At 43.0% G+C, this 20,003-nt stretch overlaps 1 protein-coding gene across 18 annotated transcripts in view; it reads right to left on the bottom strand.

Annotated features, from left to right (window-relative positions):
• The window catches only part of Sipa1l1 (signal-induced proliferation-associated 1 like 1), a 282,410-nt gene that overhangs the window by 172,987 nt on the left and 89,420 nt on the right, over positions 1-20,003 (bottom strand). For 7 of the 18 annotated variants that reach the window (XM_011244061.3, XM_017315025.2, XM_017315027.2 and 4 more), the window contains one exon: positions 12,775-12,843. The exons of the other annotated variants lie outside the window; for them this stretch is intronic. The gene's annotated coding sequence lies outside the window, so the exon portion shown is untranslated. The remainder of the gene's footprint in view (positions 1-12,774; positions 12,844-20,003) is intronic. 18 annotated transcript variants of the gene reach the window in all.

Raw genomic sequence — 20,003 nt, 5'->3', positions numbered from 1 at the left:
CACGAGCTGTGAGCTCAAAGCTAACCTGGGCTACAGAGAGATTTCAAAGTCATCATGGATTACTGTATATTGTTTCAAAGTTACTTAATAACTAAATAATTCTAATAGTCTTTACCTCTTAGGCACTTTTTAGAGTTTTACCCCAAACACTATGGTATGTCACTGGCCAACAACTTTATAGTCACTTGTTCTATGGCCAGAGTAAAAGATCTTATCTGTGCTTTGCCAACAGTTGTGTTTGTCAAAGCGAATACCACACAAGTTGTCTGGGATGGTTCTGAGTTGGCTACTTCCTAGACAGTCACAGAGGAGACTGTATAAACCTGAGGGTGGAGGCACAAATATCCATCTGCACAGGATGCTAGCACCATTCTTTAATTCCTCTGGGGTCCTATTCTCTTACAAGTATCAAATCTCTGACTACTATGAATTAGGTGAGAGGAAAAAAGATGGAGAGGAGGAGCCATCTCATCTAAACCAAACAAGAAATCCTCTTTCCACCAGACCATCTGGAGAAGAGAAGATGTTAACCCATCAGGACCCTGAGTTGTCCCTAGGGAAACAGGCAAATTCCTCCTTTCCTGAGCCCAGTCCTATCCAAGCCTTTCATTGGATTTGATCCCCTGGTACTGGATTCCTAAGACTTCCTTCAACCAATGCTACTGAAGTAATGTTTTTGATTACTTATATCAAACAGACATGGGATAAGCTGGCAGAAGAAATGTTCCCATGATAATAAATCCTAAAACTGAGGCTTTCCTCACCACCCTGGTCTGGTTCAAAATGAATAATCATGAAATCCAACACTTATTTTTTTTTTCTGCAGCTTTGACATATATGCTCACAATATAATTCAGCTATATTTTTAATGCACAACTAATATTTACTACTGTCTTAGCCAGGGTTTCTATTGCTGCACAAACATCATGACCAAGAAGCAAGTTGGGGAGGAAAGGGTTTATTCAGCTTACACTTCCATACTACTGTTCATCACCAAAGGAAGTCAGGACTGGAACTCAAGCACGTTAGGAAGCAGGAGCTGATGCAGAGGCCATGGAGGGATGTTCCTTACTGGCTTGCTTCCCCTGGCTTGCTCAGCCTGCTCTCTTATAGAACCCAAGACTTCCAGCCCAGAGATGGTCCCACCCACAAGGGCCCTTTCCCCCTTGATCACTAATTGATCTCATGGAGGCATTTCCTCAACTGAAGCTCCTTTCTCTGTGATAACTCCAGCTGTGTCAAGTTGACACAAAACTAGCCAGTACAACTACTTAGTGTTATCTTTATAATTTCTTCACTTTCAGAATTTAACTCAATTCAACTGCAGAAGTTTTTCCAGTGGGTTCTGTGTGGTTTTGATTTTTGATGGTTTTTTAGTTCGTTTGTTGTGCTGGGTATCAAACCCAGAGAGCTGTCTAGGGTTGGCTTTCTGTTACTGTGACAAAAGACAGTGAAAAACAGCAACTTGGGAAGGAACGGGTTTATTCCGTCTTAAAACTCTCAGGTCCCATTCTGTCATTCTGGAAGGCAAGACTCAAGGCAAAAACTGAATCAAAAGCCATGGAGGTGTGCTGCTTACTGGCTTGCTCTTCATGGCTTTCTCAACCTTTCTTGTACAACTCGGAACCATTGGCACAAAGGTAGCATCACTCACGATGAGCTGGGCCCTCCCACACCAATCAGTTTTCAAAAAAACTCCCAACTTTCCTATATTTGAATCTTATATAAAGGCATCTTCTCAACTGAGACCCCTCTGCACAGATGGCTTTAGCTTGTATCAAGTAACAAAACCTAACCAGCACACTAGGCTAGCATCCCGACACTAAGCTATATACCACAGCTATCACATGGGAAATGATAGGCTGACCAGGTAAGAGCAGAATGTCCAGAGGCAGACTACTCAACCTCTATCCCCTTTTCTGACCTCTTTTGCATCAGGTGCTCCCAACTGATCAGGCCAGTCTGAGGAGGTTCTTGTCCACACATTAAGAGACAAAGCATGCAAGGCACTTGGCAGAGGATGCAGGCTTGTGTTCCACCAGGGTTCCTACAATTAGTATTAAATAACAAAAGCACACAGGAAACAACAGGAATGCAAGTAATCACTGTGTGGCATCTCTAAAGAGAGCAGGACCAGCAGCCATCTTTAGCTTTACATTTTACTCTCATTTTTTATTTAAAAGCTGAGTGAGTTATTCTTAATTACCTTATATTAGGCCTTCCCAGATGTCTGTTCCTATTCCCTGCTGTGACTCCATTAACATGGCCTCCTGAGGTTGAGTTCAAGAGATTTATGATCAACTACATAAAATTCCCTCCATACTGATTTTAATGGCTTTCTACTCATAAACAATAACCTGAAATAAATTGGTTAATTTCTAGACCATGGAGCTGTTTCCACTAGGGATTTGCAGAACTGTCGTTGTTTTCCACCAGGTGTGGATAATAATATTTATTTCATAACTTTTAAAAGTTGTTAGAAAATGAAAAGGCTCGTGAACACCCTCTCCTTTCTGATTTCCCCATATTCTCAAATTCCTCTTTTGGCTTTGACAAAGGGGTTAGAAGATAGATCAATTCATGTCACAGAAGGAACTCAACTAAACACTAAAGTATCAGAAATCAAGCCAGCGATAATGTGACAAGAGATGGGAACAGAACAGGGAGGACGGGACATTCCAGACACCTTTCTCACCAGAAGTCAGACATGAGAACAGCATTCACGAATGGCTGCCTTACACTATCCTCCCAATTGTCATCAGGAAGAAGACAAGAGCCACAGTGATTTCACAACTCTGGCAACTTCCCACATGGCTCGAGTCTTGGACAATGCAGTCAACACAGGACTGAGTCTGTGAAACAGCTCTGCACAGAGAGCCTATTATTTCAAGGTATCTGCCACTCACCCCAAGCACAACTCTAAATTTGTATTTAACCATGATAAGCACTGATTCCAGGGCAAGATCAAACAGCCACACATAGTCCCGTTCCTCCCTAGGCAGTCGTAACCACACCATAACTCACAAAGCAGCTTGTTTTTTCCCGACATTCTCTTTTTTTTTTCTTTTTTAATTTTTCTAGACAGGGTTTCTCTGTGTAGCCCTGGCTGTCCTGGAACTTGCTCTGTCGACCAGGCTGGCCTCAAACTCAGAGATCCTCCTGGCTCTACCTGGGATTAAAGGCGTGTGCCAACACCACCCAGCTATGAAGCAGCTTCTTGAAGGCTCTGCAAAACACTGCAGTGGGCTCAATAGACACAAAGGCTAAAAGTGCAGGGAATGCATGAAAAGCAGGAGCCCCACTATACCCTGTAGATGACTGCAACTCTGATATGAGGCCTGACCCAGACAGGAGGCCAGAGTGAGCAAATCAACTCTCTGAGCTCTGGCTGTGAAGCTAAGGAGGGCTTTGCCACCACCAAGGTTTCTTCTTTTCTTTTTTTCAGTTTGATGGGGAAATACTTTTATTTTCTTATATTTCCATTATGCTGGTACTTTTTTTAATTCAAATAATTGTTTTTTATTATTATTATTTTACTTATTCACTTCACATCCCACTCACGGGCCCCTCCCAGTCATCCCGTTCTATAATACCTCAGTCCACACCCCTCCCCTTCTCCTCTGAGCAGGTAAGGCCACCCCCTCCCACACCTGCATATCCTCCCACCCTGGTACATCAAGTCTCTGTGACACTAGGCACATCCTCTCCCACCAAGGCCAGACAAGGCAGCCCAGCTAGAAGAGCATATCCCATGTCCAGACCCAGGTTCTAAGCTCTGGCTGGAGAGCTAAGGAGGGGATTTCCATGGCCCAAGTTTCCTCTCCTTTTTATTCTCTTCCCGGGCTGAGGCACTCTCAAAGCAAGGCGGGCAGGGACAATGCTCATCTGTAGGTCTAAGGAACAGAAACTTTCTCTCTGACACCCAAACAGGGGTAAACCATCTGTTGTCTTTTCCCTTGTCCTTCTACTCCAGAATTGAGCAGTCACGGAAAATACCCTGTCCCGTTTTAAGTCCCATGTTTGTGACTGGAAAACAGCCAAGGGAGCCCCCTAGTGAGAAAGAGAATACCAAAGAAACCAACCAACACCAGAGCATTAATTGACTTCTGGTGAACTTAACACCAGTGGATTGAAAATATATGTCCTTTCTAGGCTCAAATGCGTTAACTCTTGGTCCCCACCAGGTGCCACTGCTTTGGAAAGGTGTGGAACCTTTATGAAGGGGACCCTCCCTGGAGCATTGGACCACTGGGAAAGGCAGGCCATGAGGTGTCAGAGCCCAATCTTACTTCCTGTCTACTTTGTCAGCCTGTTCTCCCAGGAAGTGAGACTCCTGCTGTGATATTCCTGCTGCCATGCCTTCTGCAGGGCAGCACACTGCATCCTCTCAAAGAGCCAAAGAAACCTTTCCTTAGGTAGGTTGCTCTCCTCAGGCATTTTGCTCCAGTAGCAAAACAAAACAAAACAAAACAAAACAAAACAAAACAAAAGGTAACTCTTAGAGATTAAAAGGCAATTAAAAAAAAAAAACACATCTTTTCAACAAATGATGAAAGATGAAAAAGGAGCCTTTATCTTATGTCAATATTAAAAACAAAATAAGACATTATTTATACCAAGTTATATGCTATTAAAAAACTATTAAGAGTTTCTGAAGAAAATATAAAGGCAAACTTTCATATCCTTGGAATAATAAACCAAAGTTTCTAGAAATGTATTCCCAAAACGTAAGTAATTTTTAAAGAAGACAAATCATAATTCTTCAAAATTAAAACTTTCTTTTCTCAAAAACACACTATTAAGATTATGCAAAATTGTAGCTGGCTGTGGCTTTATTTTTATAATTATACATATAAATTATAAGCACACCTTTAATCCTAGCTCTTAGTAGGCAGAACTCTAAATCTGAGGTCAGCCTGTTGTTCTACATGGCGAGTTCCAGGCCAGCCAGAACTAAATAGACTATTTTTTAAAAATTTTTTAAAATTTTTTAAAAAACCAGCCCCCAAAAGAGTTTGCAAAAATAAACACTAGAGACACGGCTCAGCGGTTAAGAACACTGATTGATCTTCTGGAGGTCCTGAGTTCAATTCCCAGTAACCACAAGGTGGCTCACAACCATCTGTAATGGGATCCAATGTCCTCTTCTGATGTGTCTGAAGATAGCAAGTGTGCTCTCATATATTAAGTAAATAAATAAATATTTTTAAATAAATAAATACACTAGAAAAATTTTTTTGCAAAACAGATATACATATATTTGTATCTCAGAATTTGTTTTTAAGAGTCCTCTAATAGCAACTTATACAGCAACCTCTGTATAAGTGAAACAAACACTGTACTGACTTTTGATACAAAAATGGATTTCTAGGGTTAATGGGAAATGTACTACAAAGCGTTATGTGAGCAAAACTGACTAATGAAATACTTTAAAAGTTACCTTCAGATCTTTTTTTTTTTTAAACAGAGCTAGTTGCTCATTTACAAAATCATGGTGCTAAACAACAATCCCTAACCCTATCCCTATCCCTAACCCTAACCTAACCCTAACCCTAACACTAACCCTAACTCTAACCTTACCGTACTCCCCCTCCTGGACCCAGGTTCCTAGCTTGTGAGATGCTGGTGTTACAAGCAGGAAACCAGATGCAGTAGCTCAGAGACATCCCTCTCCGTCCACCTTTGTCTCCAGGAACTTTACAGAACTCCTTTGCTTCCCCAACAGGGACAAGCACACCATGCTGACTGCCTCCAAGGTGGGACAGAAACCAACTCCCATTTCTACAGTACTCACAGTAGATCTGATGTTCTCAACCCCATGACGAGACTAGAGAGAGAGCTCGCAACTCCACCTACACTTCCAATTCCACAAAAGCCTTCCACTCCTGTAAAACACTCACTACTCAACTAATATTTACTTTTCAAGCAAAACCGGTATAGATGCTTCCCTCAGCTTGCCTTCAGTCTACTCTTCCGCCTTTTCAAGGACACACACACCCCTGCAGGAAATACCCACTGATGTGTAATTTTGCAAAGCATTTAATAAATTTTTTATTGTAATGGAGCAGGCATGAGTAGCTCTATTTTTCTCCCTTTGTTTTCTCTTCCAAAGGTTTCTAGTGCCAGAACCTAAGGACATGGAGAACTCTCCCCCACTTCCTCTTCTTCTGACTATAGCTACTGGGCTCTAAGGAAAAGTCTACATTTTGAAAAAAAGACTACTAGGTTTCCCAGCATTACTACCAACCACCTGCTGGGAAATGGGTACATAATACACTAAAATTTTACAAAAATCACGAAATGATTCCTTAACAAATATAAGAGCTGGGTTGAAGTAGGAGTGGCTGCTTCTCGGTGGGGACCCTGCTGAAGCAACTGCACAGGGCCAGGTAAGTAATTCACAGCCCTGCTCTGAATAGAGCAAGCCAAGCCTTACCACACGTTACCCTGCTCTCCAGAGGGACTGGGGTTCCTTAAAGGATGCTCCTTAAAGGCTGTGCCTTCCTCCAGCCTAACAGATAAAAATCAGTAAACTACTCTACCACAAGTCTATATTTTCTGTCTCAGCTACCCAGAGTGCCCACCACTCTGGGCGACTTCACCAACTAAGTGGTTATTCTACAAAGGACTGGATTTCCTCTTTTCTTTATTTTTTTTAAGGGGGTGAGGAATGGAGGTGCCTCAGACTCAGAAGATGTCAGTTCCCTTGGGGCTACAGTTACAGGTGGTATGAACTGTTCATATGTTTGGAAAATGAATTCAGGTCCTTTACAAGAGTAGCAAATGCTCTTAACTACTGAGCCATCATCTCTCTATGCCCAGCACTAGATTTTCTTAGACTGGATTTACTTTCTGGTTAACTTTGTGGCTCATATAAGCTTATCCTGGGAGAAGGCTCAGCGCTGCCAAATTTTTACAGCTCATATGTGTTTGCATTATTGGCATTATGTTCACTGTGTGGTCCTCCTTTATGGCTTTAAATAAAGCTGGTTAACACAATCTTCAAGTCTGCATGGGACTGTATGGGTGGCATGTTACAGTGGACAGAAAGCAACCCAGGGAATGAAGGACCCTTGGCACAGGACAGCCCCCACACACTTGCCAGTGCAGCTGTGCTCCAGCCACAAGCCCTGATTTCTGGCCCAGGCACAGCAGGTGCAATTCTAATATTAAAGACAGACAGTTCCTGGCCTTTCAGAGTTTGACTTACAATGACACAAAACATGACCAGAACTCAGTAGAACTATCCTTTTCACTCTGGTTGTGGTCAAGGCTTGCGTTCATGGACGATGCTCGTGGGCAGCAGGTGGGCTAATCTGTCACTAGGCTGGTGAATAAGGGCATGTTGGCTTGCCCTGGGTTTGTCATGAGGTAGAGGGGCTCCTCTGTCACTCAGGTTGCTCTCATTCCTCAGAACCCTTTGAAGCTCTATTTTATTTTAATCCTCAGTCCAGTAAGTGTGCTTATTCTGAAAAGCAGCTCTGACAGGATTTCCGATCTCAAGCGTTTTCCCCTCCCTTCATGCTGGCCACACCCCCCAGCTCCTCAGGGCTTCCAAAGCATTATTCAGGAAGGCTCTCCTAGAATTATCACCTTGTATGTGACAGACTGCCACAAGCACCCCTCAGCTCCTGCTATCTTCTTCCCATACCTACTTCACTTTTTAAAAAAGTAATACAAGAATAAGAAAAGGAGAATCAGAAAGCTGGGGACAAACAAGTCCTTCTGAGACTATCTCTAAAATGTGTGCATTTCTACTTCACTCTGGTTATGATCAACATTGATAACCACTTTTATTAGCAGTGATCAATGAGATTATTAAATAATCAACAGGAATTTGACTAAAAAAAACTTACTTCTAGGGCCAGGCGTGGTGGCGCATGCCTTTAATCCCAGCACTCAGGAGGCAGAGGCAGGCGGATTTCTGAGTTCGAGGCCAGCCTGGTCTACAGAGTGAGTTCTAGGACAGCCAGGGCTATAGAGAGAAACCCTGTCTCAAAAAAACAAAAAAACAAACAAACAAACAAACAAACAAACAAAAACAAAACTTACTTCTATACTTAAAAGTGATTACTATATACATTATAAACTGTAATCATCCTTACAAAATAAAGGAAAAAAGTATTTTGTTTATACATTTAATTAAAGATAATTGTGTTTATATATTTAATTACAAATAATTGCAAAGGCTAAAAGTAATTCATTCTGTTTTCATTCTTATTGCCTTAGTAAACAACTCTAGGAACCTCAACCTTCAACAACAATCTAATTCAAAGGCCTCTTTTTAACATTTTCAATCATCCATTAGTGTAACAAAGACAATGATATCATTAGAAATAGAACACCCACTTAAACTGGAGATTAGAACATTTAAAACAGGAACCACAGCCAGGTATGGCCTATACCATTAGTTCCAGAACTCAGAGGCAGAGGCTGGTGGATCTCTGTGATTCGGGGCCAGCCTGGTCTACACAGTGAGTTTCAGGACAACCAGGGCCACATAGAATCAACTAGCAACAGAAATTAATGCTGGCCTAAGTGTAGACATTGAAATAGCAATGAAGAGAACCACTAGTCTTGTGTGACAATTAGAAATGTTGTTCCAGGGGCTGGAGAGATGGCTCGGCAGTTAAGAGCACTGACTGCTCTTTAGAGGTCTTGAGTTCAATTCCCAGCAACCACATGGTGGCTCACAGCCATCTGTAATGGGATCTGATACCTTCTTCTAGAGTGTCTGAAGACAGCTGCAGTGTTCTTATATATAATAAATAAGTAAAAATCTTTAAAAAAAAAGAAAAAGAGAAAGAGAGAGAGAGAGAGAGAGAAAGAAAGAAAGAAAGAAAGAAAGAAAGAAAGAAAGAAAGAAAGAAAGAAAGATCGATCGATCCCAGAAAGACGAGAAAGCATTCCTGTAGTCACTATAATAAAAGACAAGATTGTGGTCAAAATATGACGGCCTATTGCACAGTGTTAAAGTACTTGCCTAGCATGCATGGAGCCCTGACTCTTTTTCTCCAGCATGGAGAGCTATTTAAAAAAAAAAACAAAAAACAAAAAAACAATGAACAACTAAATCAGGGTTAGGGTTAGATAAGACTCTAAATTTGGCTCTTGTAAATAAAACAATTCATTATGAACTAACTGGTCAGAAGCCAGAGAAATAGCACAGTGGTTACAAGCACTCAAATCAGGTGGCTCACAACCATCTATAACTCTAATTCTAGCAGATCAAAGGACTAGCCTCGGCATAGGCAGGCAGGCAGGCAGGCAGGAGTACGACACACACACACACATACCTTAAAAATAAAGTAACTTCTTTAAAAATAAAAAAATAGGCTACATGCCTGAGACTATAAATACCCATTTAGTCAAAAGTGGTGAACACTAAGCAAAACAAATGTCCTTCCTGAAAACAGACATTTAATTTAGTCGATAATGAATACAAATCTGTGCTTTAGGCACTATTTTCAGGGTTAAGTAAACAAATGTAATATAAGCCTGCTAATAGGACATAATTAGAACAGTGAATTTTATTACCTCAGCCTCCAACCAGGTTCTACTAATGCTGTTGTTTATCCCAGCAAAATGGAGAGTGGCCTGGGAACTGTCCCAGTTTCTCTGAGAGTTATCAACTGAAGCTAATGTTTCCTGAGAGAGAATTCTGCTTTGTTGGGTCCTTGAGCTACCCAATACCCTTGCCACACCGTCAGTGGGCAGTATGGGGAGCGCCAGCTCTGAGCCGTGGCTAGAGGATTCTCGGGAACCCACAGCGGTCAGCACTGTACTTACCTGTAAAGATGAGTTTCACCTTAAAGCCTGACAGACACAGCATGGGAAGGAAGAGAAGCTTGCTCTGGTAGCCACCCTGTTCTCTTCCTGTCTTGTTTGTCTTCCAATACCTGACATAGGACCTTGGGCATCTTAACATGTGGAGCACCCCACTCTCCCCTAAAGCACCTTAGAACTGATTGTCAGAATAATGGAGCATTTGCTATCTGTTCAAATTCAGTAATTATGGGGAACACTAAGAAGCCACAATTCAGAAGACTGACTGGAGAACACACATTCCCATATCACGCCTGTTGGCTCCTCTAACATTAGGGGAGAAAACGCACATACTAGAAAGCCCTGGTGCCTACGCTGGAACTAAAACCTGAGCGTAGCATGGAGTAAACCCTGTGACAGAGCAAATGACTCTCAAGTTAAGCAGGCTAAATAATGGAATCTATTTGATTTTTCCATTTCAATAACCACTGCCGCTCTAGCAGGGTCTCACTGTGTAGCCCACTAAACCAAGGGCTGTGATTACAAGTGTGCAGCTCTTTACCCACAGTCATTTCAACTTCTTAAAATACAAGTTTCTTAGCTCCTCCCAGGTCAGCTAAGTAGAACACAAGGGCAAAAATAAGGCATCACTACCTGATGGCACATATGTACACCAAGTTTTCAGTCTTGTTCCTAACTTCCTACCACTTGCTTCATTATAACAGAAAGCCCACTTACAGAAGCTCACTCAGTTTGCAATAGCAATACTGTTGTGTTAAGGAAGGCATGCCTTTAAAAAGGTTTTCAACAAAGCACTAGATACAGATTGTGACCTTACATGGACCAAATTGTCGGAGTGCTTGAAATCCTCACTTACACAAGGTGTGAGCACCTTTTCCGGGACTGAGTATGTCAACCACAAAGCCTGCGATAAGTTCAGGTTAAGTCAGCAGCAATAAAGCCCAGACCATGAAGTTTCCAAAATGAAACACGGCAGGATGTCTGTGGGCCAAAATGGTATCAGAAGAAAACAGAACATATTCAGGACAAAAAAATAGGCTTCCCAAGACACAAGATTAGTAGCCATGAATGAAAAAGATATCTTATTAAAAACTATGTCATCTAATGACTGTTACAGAAAGACAGACACCCACACACCATCACAGGCACACACATACACCGTACAAGGAGCCACTGGAAGAGACAGATGTTAAAACCTCAATCTCAAGAGAAGAAATAGACTGTGTATCTACAACATTTAAGCAACCCACAACTTGATGATGTACACTGTATTGTCCATTGTACACTGTACTGGAGGGAGGACAGCATGGAAGAGGAAAGGATGCTGGCCCCTCTCTCCCGTGAGGACTAAGGGCTGAAAGCTGGAGGGGACAGCAGACTGCCTAGACTACATGAGGAAGGCAGAAATGAAGCTTAGATGGATTCGGGGAGTCGGAGCTGTCTTTAAAGCAGTGTACTTTACAGTGTCAGTCAGTCTCCACTGAGGAGAAACTTGATGGACACAGCACTTCTGACATCCAACGAGCGTCTTCTAGCCACAGTGCTGGTAGCACCAGTCCTTACTCCGCTATACTCGGCTCTACAAACCGACAATGTAAGGTTGTTTGGAAGAAAGATACATTTTACTTTAAAAACTAGATTCATAACACATCTTACACATTCTGTCTTATCTAAAAATAACTCTTTCTACAATAATAGGCTAACACTGTAAGGATACAAAGTAACAGAATATGTCAAAGTTGCCCATAATTATTAAAGTCGTTCGGCCAGGATTCTTTAGCTGTGACTTTATATAATTACACATTTGGTGATGTCTAGACATGCTACTGAGTTAAGATTCATAGCACATACCACCCTACCCCGGTGCTGGCAGACCAGAATATAATACAGGGTTCCCCACTGTAGTATTTAGGACCTGAGACTGACTAAGCTGTGCTTTTAATATACAGATGTCAACAACTCATAACAATAAAATAGGGGGTGGGGGGTTGCCAGCCCAGGAACTGCACCTCTAAACTGCCTCCCTATTCTGATTCACATCTACTGCGAGTTCTTCATAACAACCCTGTCTGGGCTCCTACACCCTCACCTGCATCCTGGAGTCCCTAGCTGAGACAGCCTGACTTGCTGTTTTACAGATCAGTGTAAGAATCTAACTGTCTCAGGGGACTGCTGGAAGCTGCTTAGACTGAACTGCCACTTAGAAAATGATACCACATGTAAAATAAAATAATTTCCTTTTTTCCCCTTAAGCAGTACAAAGAGAAAAGAAACACATGATTTCTAAGAAGCATCAACAATAAATGGAGGAGTTTTGATTAGAGCAGCTAGAATGTCAAGCCAATAGGTAATGAATGCTACAGACAGAAAATATTCATGACAAGCAAAAGTTATTTTAGAGTAAAACTGGAGTGGCATCCAACGGTTTTACAGAAGAGGAGAAGCATCATTAGTACTGGGTGGAAGGGGGTAGGGCAATAAAAAAAATTTTTTTTTGAACAAGGAAGGCATACTAAAGGCAAACAGATGTGGGTTCAAATTCTGGCTCAGCAGCGTAGAAGCTGTGTGAGCTGCAGAAAACATCTGCCTTATTACCTTCCAATCAATACCCATAGGAGACGCGCTTAGCAAAGCCCAAGCACACGTCAAGTGATGATGGCCACTATGGTTATTACTGTCAGCATGAAACTTCTCAGTAAGGATCTGGAATTCTCCAAATCTATAACATACAAGAAGCAAATGCAGTAACAACAATACCAACTGGGAGTTAAACAACATGGAAATCTAGAGACTCTAAAGCTTCAAACAAGCAGCAGCTCTTCCTTCTCCTCTCCAAGGAAGGAGAAAAAAGAACAGAAGCAATCCCTTGGGACCATCTGTTACTGCCAACCACTCACTTGTTCAAATAAGGACACACAGGCCAGCTCCACAAAGATCAAACTAAGCAACTTCCAGGCAAAAGTCCAGAGGCACCGGAGCCCCGCCTACCTGGAAATCAACTTCTCCTAGTTTCACTACAGCATCTTTCTGGGCAGCCAGCCACCATCTGAAAAGTACCTGTACAGGACAGAAACACGGACTTAGCATCAGGGCTGAGAAGAGGGAAGTCTGTCTCTGTCTGCACAGGAACCAGGAAGTATCTAGCAAGTCCTCTGTGGGTCTTGTCAAATGTTACTGTGACAACAAGGATGATTCCTGTGAGAGCCTCCTGGACAACATGACGGAGGCACCCAACGGCATTCAGTCTTTCCACACAGGATTCTGAACCTTCACAAAAAAGGCAGATAAAGGGGATCGGCCAGGGTGACACCAAAGAGAAGCCCAAATGCACTGTGCCCAGGCTCAATCTTCAACATGGTACATTCAGGCCATTTTGTTCCTGATCCGAAGTTTCTCCTTGAACTTCACTTTCCTTGCTGTGTGCTCTTTGGGTAATCTACATATGATTCACTCAGTCAGTGCCTTTGCCGAAACCATCTTCCCCTCTTCCTCATCTTCCTCTTTCTCTTTTTTTGAAGACAGGGTTTGACAATGAAGTCCTGGCTGACTTAGAGCTCAATACACAGACCAGGCTGGCCTTGAACTTGATCTGCCTGTGTTTGTCTCCCACGTGCTGTAATTAAAGGCATCTGCTACCATGTAAAGTGTTTTTTCATCTATGCATGGCAGCTCTAAGCCCACCTTCTCCAGGGGACAGTTCTGAATAGGCTAAAGTCTTCTCTGTTGAGATGAGTTCTTGGTGAAGTGTGGACAGAGATGCTCCTACAGGAAGTTAACTTGACTAGTAACACCTAGGGAAGCTTTTTATAAGGAGACCCAAACACCAAGTCTATGGGCATCTACCACTTTCAGACTACAGGGGAACTGACCCCAAAGATCCCCATTTCCCATCTTGTATTGTCCCAAAGACCTCAAGCCACAGGCACACAGTCTCACTGCAGGGGAGTGACTACGCCCCTCAGTTGTTCTACTTAAAGAACAATTCTGGCCCGGCGGTGGTGGCACACGCCTTTAATCCCAGCACTTGGGAGGCAGAGACAGGTGGATTTCTGAGTTCGAGGCCAGCCTGGTCTACAAAGTGAGTTCCAGGACAGCCAAGACTATACAGAGAAACCCTGTCTCGAAAAACCAAAAAAAAAAAAAAAAAGAACAATTCTGCTTCTGGAGATGCCTACCTTCTTCCCTTTTATCTACACATCACTTCTATTTATCCCGTCTAATCCCATCCTGTGGTATATTATGCACAGCCATGTTGGGCCATTTACATCTTGGATCTCCTTTAATATCTACGGCTTTGTGTCTAACTCAGCAAAGATGGTCCTCTAGGGCTCCAGGGTTCCAGATAGTACTGCGCATGTCTGCTGTAGGGTAAGTGATAAGAGACAATGCACACAGTGGAGCCACCAGAGCTATAGCCTGGAGACGGACTGACCAACAGATCTTAAACTGAAGAGGGGAAATGGTGACTTCAGCTCCAGGGAGCTCAGAAGGGAGTCAAAATGGAATTCTGCTCCAGGCTCCATGGTCCTTTTACTTGTTCACAGAGAAAACAAGAGTCAGGCTCGCTTTGGAGCTGAGCTACCCTCCCTCACTGAACTAGAGAGCTAGAACCAGGGAAGGAATCTGTTTTCTGCTCCACCCTTACATACAGTCTTGCTTTGTTTACCACTGATCCTAAAACCAAACCCCTAGCAGTTCTGTGTCCCTCTGAAGTCAGCCACAGGAAGGACACCTGCTGTTCTGCACCAGCCAGCACTCTCTCACTCCAGCAAACACCATGCTGAACACCCACCTCAGTCCTCAGCCTAAGACAGAAGCAGCTGCCTTTACACTGCCTTTCTTTAACAATTAAATTTAAAGACAAGCTACTAAGAAAGGCCTTGGCTACTTTTCAAGGGAAACAGAACTTCCTAAAGCAAAAACTTCTTCAATCTCCCCAAATCAAGTCTTTCAACCCATTTGGAACTGAAATCCCAACTCTGACAATCCATGGTGCACTTGTTCTGTGGGTCTGAGGGCTTCCAGGATCCATGCTACAGCAAGGTATTTTAAAGGAGCTAGCTGGTGCCTCAAAGCGAAGCTAGCCCCAGGGTGTTGTGGCTCAGGCGTGATGGGGCAGCCCAGTAGGACAAGGACAGGAATCTAGGTTAAGCAGCTGACTGGATTAGCCAGGTAATAATCAGAGAGGGTGGCTGATATCAGACCCCAAGCCTCAGAAGAAGGCTACATTCAGCAATGACCCCTACAACCCAAGTACACACCCAGCCTGAGCTTCAACCGGCAAAATGGCCACTTCCTACAACCAGGTAGGTAGGCCATGCTGCCTGCACTGAGTGAGTAGCAATGAGCAATGCACACGCAGAAACTCTAACTAGACCTGTGCGATCATCACTAATCACTGTGATCTCAAGTCCCCAGGGAAAGCCACACCTATGTTGAAGACTCTACAAGGCTGACCTGACTGGAGGGAGGCGTAGATCCAGAACCAGACTATCTCGGTCTGTTTTTGATGTTCTTAACAACCATTCGCCTATCTTACAAGGCACCCTCGTGACTATCACATAAGACTCTTAGAAGATACTAACAGACTCCTCACAAACTGAAAATGCCGTTCATTACGCAGCATCCTATAAAGGCCTATAGCATAACTATTCCTGCCTGCTGGGACCGGCCCACCAGTGCATTTGAAAAAGTGACTGGATTTATGGTTTGGTGTTGTCTTATAGCTATATGAACTTTATGAATAAATGTTTTCACATGAGAACAGTTTGTTCAGGTCTACAACCTGACCACAGCCACTCAAATTTAGCTTGAAAATAAACTCTCTTCCTTCCTTTGAGATGAGAGCTATGTTTTACATAGACATCACATGTCAGCAGCTAAGCTTAGCATGTGCTTGGAATTTTATGTAAGGATTTCATGTGAGAGTCTCAATTACCCTTTGATACAGTACAAATCTCCAGGAAGTTACCCTGTCTTTAAGAGAAAGAGAAAAGCGTTCACTCAGTGGGTCAGGTGAAGGCCCCCACACCCCACACACTGAGACCTTAGCAGCTGGAGTGGTCCACAGAAACTAAGTGATGGTCCCTGCAGTGGCTGGTGCTGTGAGCACTGAAGGACAACAGTGAGAACAACAAAGGTCCAAGAAGAAGCAGGAAGGGAAGGAAGGCAGCTGGCAGACAATACCAGGCATTAGACACTAAGTGTTCTCAGTCACTCCATCCATAAGCAGAGAAGCTGCCTGCACATCAGCTCCCTCACAGGGATTCTACCTGCCACAACAAAGCACCCTAGTCACAGAACACACTATATGTCACTCATTGTCACCACAAACCCAGGGGAAATGTGGACTTGCAATAACGAGCCCTAAGTCCAGTGACTATGAGATGGAAAAAGTAATTCTCTGCATGATACACTAACAAAGAAGCCAAGAGTCCATGCTGCCTTAAGTCCCCATAGCTGCTAGGAAAGAAGTGAAAGCACAGGCAAGGACACCACACTGAGGCTGCCGTGATGGCAGAAGTCATCAGAACCAGGAGCAAAGCACTTGCCACTCTTTTTATATGCAGCCTAAACGCCTCTGAAAACTCCAAGGACGTCACCGCTCCAGGCACAGACGATGCAGCAGCACAGATACAGCGTTGGTCCAGCTCTGAGCATTTGAATCATGTGACCTGTAAGAATTCTTTCCTGTGACATCCTTTGACTGCACTTCCAACAGAGGTTACAGAAGGTACGTTCCATGGCTGCCTTTACAGTTCCAAGCTACTGCTTAGTGTCATTAGATCGCAGACCACGAACTATCCTGTGAGATTTCCTGAAGACATCTACCCTCCTTCTTCTGCAAGGTCTACTCGACTCGCTAAATGTCAGGGTACTCAAAGATGGTTTTGCAAAGGGACAGGAGGAATGGCAATAGGTTCTATCCCTAGTCAATCAATAGGGGATATGAAGAAGCCAAGGCCATCCCAGTGGTCTGACCCAATAACTCTTAGGTAATTACAAACATTTCTATTAAATGCACATGCAAAAGAAATAGAGTCTCCATCTATGACACATCAGACAAATTAGTCAAAGGTGCAGTATTACAAGACAATTCAAAATAGTATTCCAAAAATTATTTAAATGGATGGAAAATATTCAAAGATGTAAATAAACACAAAAAGCAGAAGTACCATGAGATTCCTTCCAGTTTTGCTATTATTAAAACACAAACATGCAGAGGAAAGCACAAAGTCAGAGAAATGCCAACGACAGTGGTGTCCCTTTGTTCCTTCCCCTAGTTAGTTAAAGGCAGCTAGTAGGGGCAGGAGAAGTGGCTCAGCAGTTAAGAGCACTGGCTGTTCTTCCAGAGGACCTGGGTTCCACAGGGCAGCTCACAACTGTCTGTAACTTCAATTCCAGGAGATCTGATTCCCCCTTTTGACCTCCTGGAACACAAGGCATGCCTAACACACACAGACATATGAGCAGGTGAAACACCTCTACACATAAAATATCAAATATAAACTAGCTTCTGTTACTTATCTCACCATGCACAAAAACAAAATCTTTTAAAACAAACAGGTACAAGAAAGGCTTATAAGAAAGCAGATCTTACAGCTGGCAGCTCTAAGATGTATGTTGCATATTTTGTTTGATGCAATTACTACAGTAACTGGGAGAGAATATGAATTTTCCAGTAACATTTCAAATAAGAATACCTGTCAATTAACTGTTAATAATAATAATTATTATAATAATAATAAGCCTGTTGGAGCCAGGCATGGTGGTACATGCCTTTAATCCCAGCACTTGGGAGGCAGAGGCAGGGTGATTTCTGAGTTCAAGGCCAGCCTGGTCTACAAAGTGAGTTCCAGGACAGCCAGGGCTACACAGAGAAACCCTGTCTCGAAAAACAAAAACAAAAACAAAAACAAAACAAAAAAATAACCAAACCTGTTGGAGGTCTTTATAACCAGAGTGTGAAAATCAGAGATGTTTAACACCACTAGCACCAAATACTGATAGCAAGTAGGCACATCTGAAACCACCACAAAAAAAAAAAGAAAAAAAAGAAAAGAAAAGAAAAGAAAAGAAAAGAAAAGAAAAGGAAAGAAAAGAAAAGGAAAGAAAAGAAAAGAAAAAGAAAAAAGTTTTTCAAGATAGGGTTTGTCTTTGTGGCCTGGGCTGTCCTAGAACTCACTCTGTAGAGCAAGCTGGTGAGAATTCATAGAGATGCTCCTCTGCCTCCAGAGTACTGGTGTCAAAGGTGTGTGCCATCACTGCACATAGGCACTTTAACCATTAAACAACAGCAAAGAGATGCGTAAGTGGGTGAAGTGCCTGCCCTGTGAGCATGCACACCTGAGTCGGGATCCCCAGGATGAGCATAAAAAGCATGGTAGTGTGCACGTGGAACCCTAGTGCTCGAGTGGGAAAGCGGGTTTCTAGGAGCAAGCTCAGCAAGCAGACGGGTAGGATGAGATCCCAGCTCAGAAAAGGAAGGTAGAGGACAGTGACAAAAGAAAGACACCTACCTACTTCAACCTGCAGCCTCCATACCTGGAGAAAGCACAGCAGGGCAGAGGATGGCAGCCAGTTAACCAGTTCGAGAGATCCAGTCTTTCCCACATCAGACCAGAGCACAGAAACTGCAAGGCTAAGATCAAACTTCCGTTCACATTAAAATTCCCAAGGAACAAACAAGACTGAGTTTCGCTCTGAGTAATCACTTTATCTGACATCAGGGCCACTGAGCTTCCCTAATCTATGCAACAGACACTCAAGAGATACCTGAGTGTCCAAAGCGGGAGTTGTTGCTCCTAATCCTTACACTAACCCTGGCCTCCGGCAACTAAGAATCTCTATATAGTCAGGAATACAGGGAAGCCACAATGTTAACACAACAGAAGTTCTTTCATCCACTGATACTAAAGTTAAAAGTACCCACTCGATTTAGAGTTTACTGATTAAATAAAAATGTTCAACTATGTCTCCTAGTGCAATCAAGGCAGTGGAAGGATGTCCCCCGAGCCTGGCTTGCAGGTGCACAACATCAGTGCTCTTGCCCAAAGCTAAAGCAAAGGAGAGGACAGACTTGTTCTCAGAGTCACAAACTATTTACAAAAAAACAAATGTCATCCAAGATTCGGGTGAGTGGGGAGAGCAAAAGAAATATAACCTGGGAACCAAGACTGGGAGCCGGTCCCAGGCTCTGGGAACTCCAGCGGATACCCATCTCCTGTCTCGGGACTAATCAGAAGGCAATGCTTTGTGCTTCTTCCTTCTAATGATGCTCAGATTTCTAAATGCCCTACAGGCCTGAGGACAGGACTGAATGTCACACTGACTTTCTCAGGATGAATGCTAATTTAATGAGAATCTTATCCTGGCCCCACTGAAGTAAATGAAGTTGTCCTTGTGCCCACAGAGAGCTGAGAAGAACAGTAGCTCTGCTCTATAAAGACTCTGGTACCTAACAGTTGGCAGTGGGTATCATTTTCAGGAACATGAGCCACCAGCTAATGCATTGAGTAGACAGGATCTAGCAGCAGAGCTTCCTGCAGCACTGCACCCAACCCTGGGTAGATACCAGACTGTCTGGTATGGTAAGGTCTTGCCTTACATTATCACTGGCTTCTTCACACTGGATAGTAAACTAAAATGTACAAAAGTAGATCTGGGAACAAGCCAGACAGCTCAGCAGGTAAGGACACTTGCCACCAAGTGTAGCAACCTGAGTTTGATCCCTGAAACCTACATGGTGGAAAAAGAGGAACAACTCCTATCCTCTGTCCTCCAAGCACATGCCCATGGCACATGCATGAATGCATACATACATACATACATACATGCATACATACATACATACATACATACATGGAATAAAAGCTTTTAAGCAATGTTGTTTAAATAAATTTTAAAATAGCAAAACAAACTGTAAAGTGCTACATACCTTGAGAGACAAACAACACAGGAGTGTCTTCATGGCCTAAAAACAGAATCTGGGGAGTTTAATTCAAGAACTCTAAGCAAAAATTATATGTCCACATTCTATTAAAACCTGCCCCAACTTAAGCAACACTAAGAGGGACCAGGTCCTCCAGTAGCCACCAGTGAACAACACACTTTGCTTAACTGCAATGGTTCCAAAGTCACAGAAATACAGGCTGTGTGAGGGCCAGAAAACCTTTAGAGACCACTTTCAAATGTTCCCATTTGTCGGTCAAGGAAAA

Source organism: Mus musculus, chromosome 12, assembly GCF_000001635.26.
Source record: "Mus musculus strain C57BL/6J chromosome 12, GRCm38.p6 C57BL/6J".
Taxonomy (NCBI): domain Eukaryota; kingdom Metazoa; phylum Chordata; class Mammalia; order Rodentia; family Muridae; genus Mus; species Mus musculus.
Note: the sequence above shows the minus strand (reverse complement) of the source record. Positions and strands in the feature narration are given on the sequence as shown.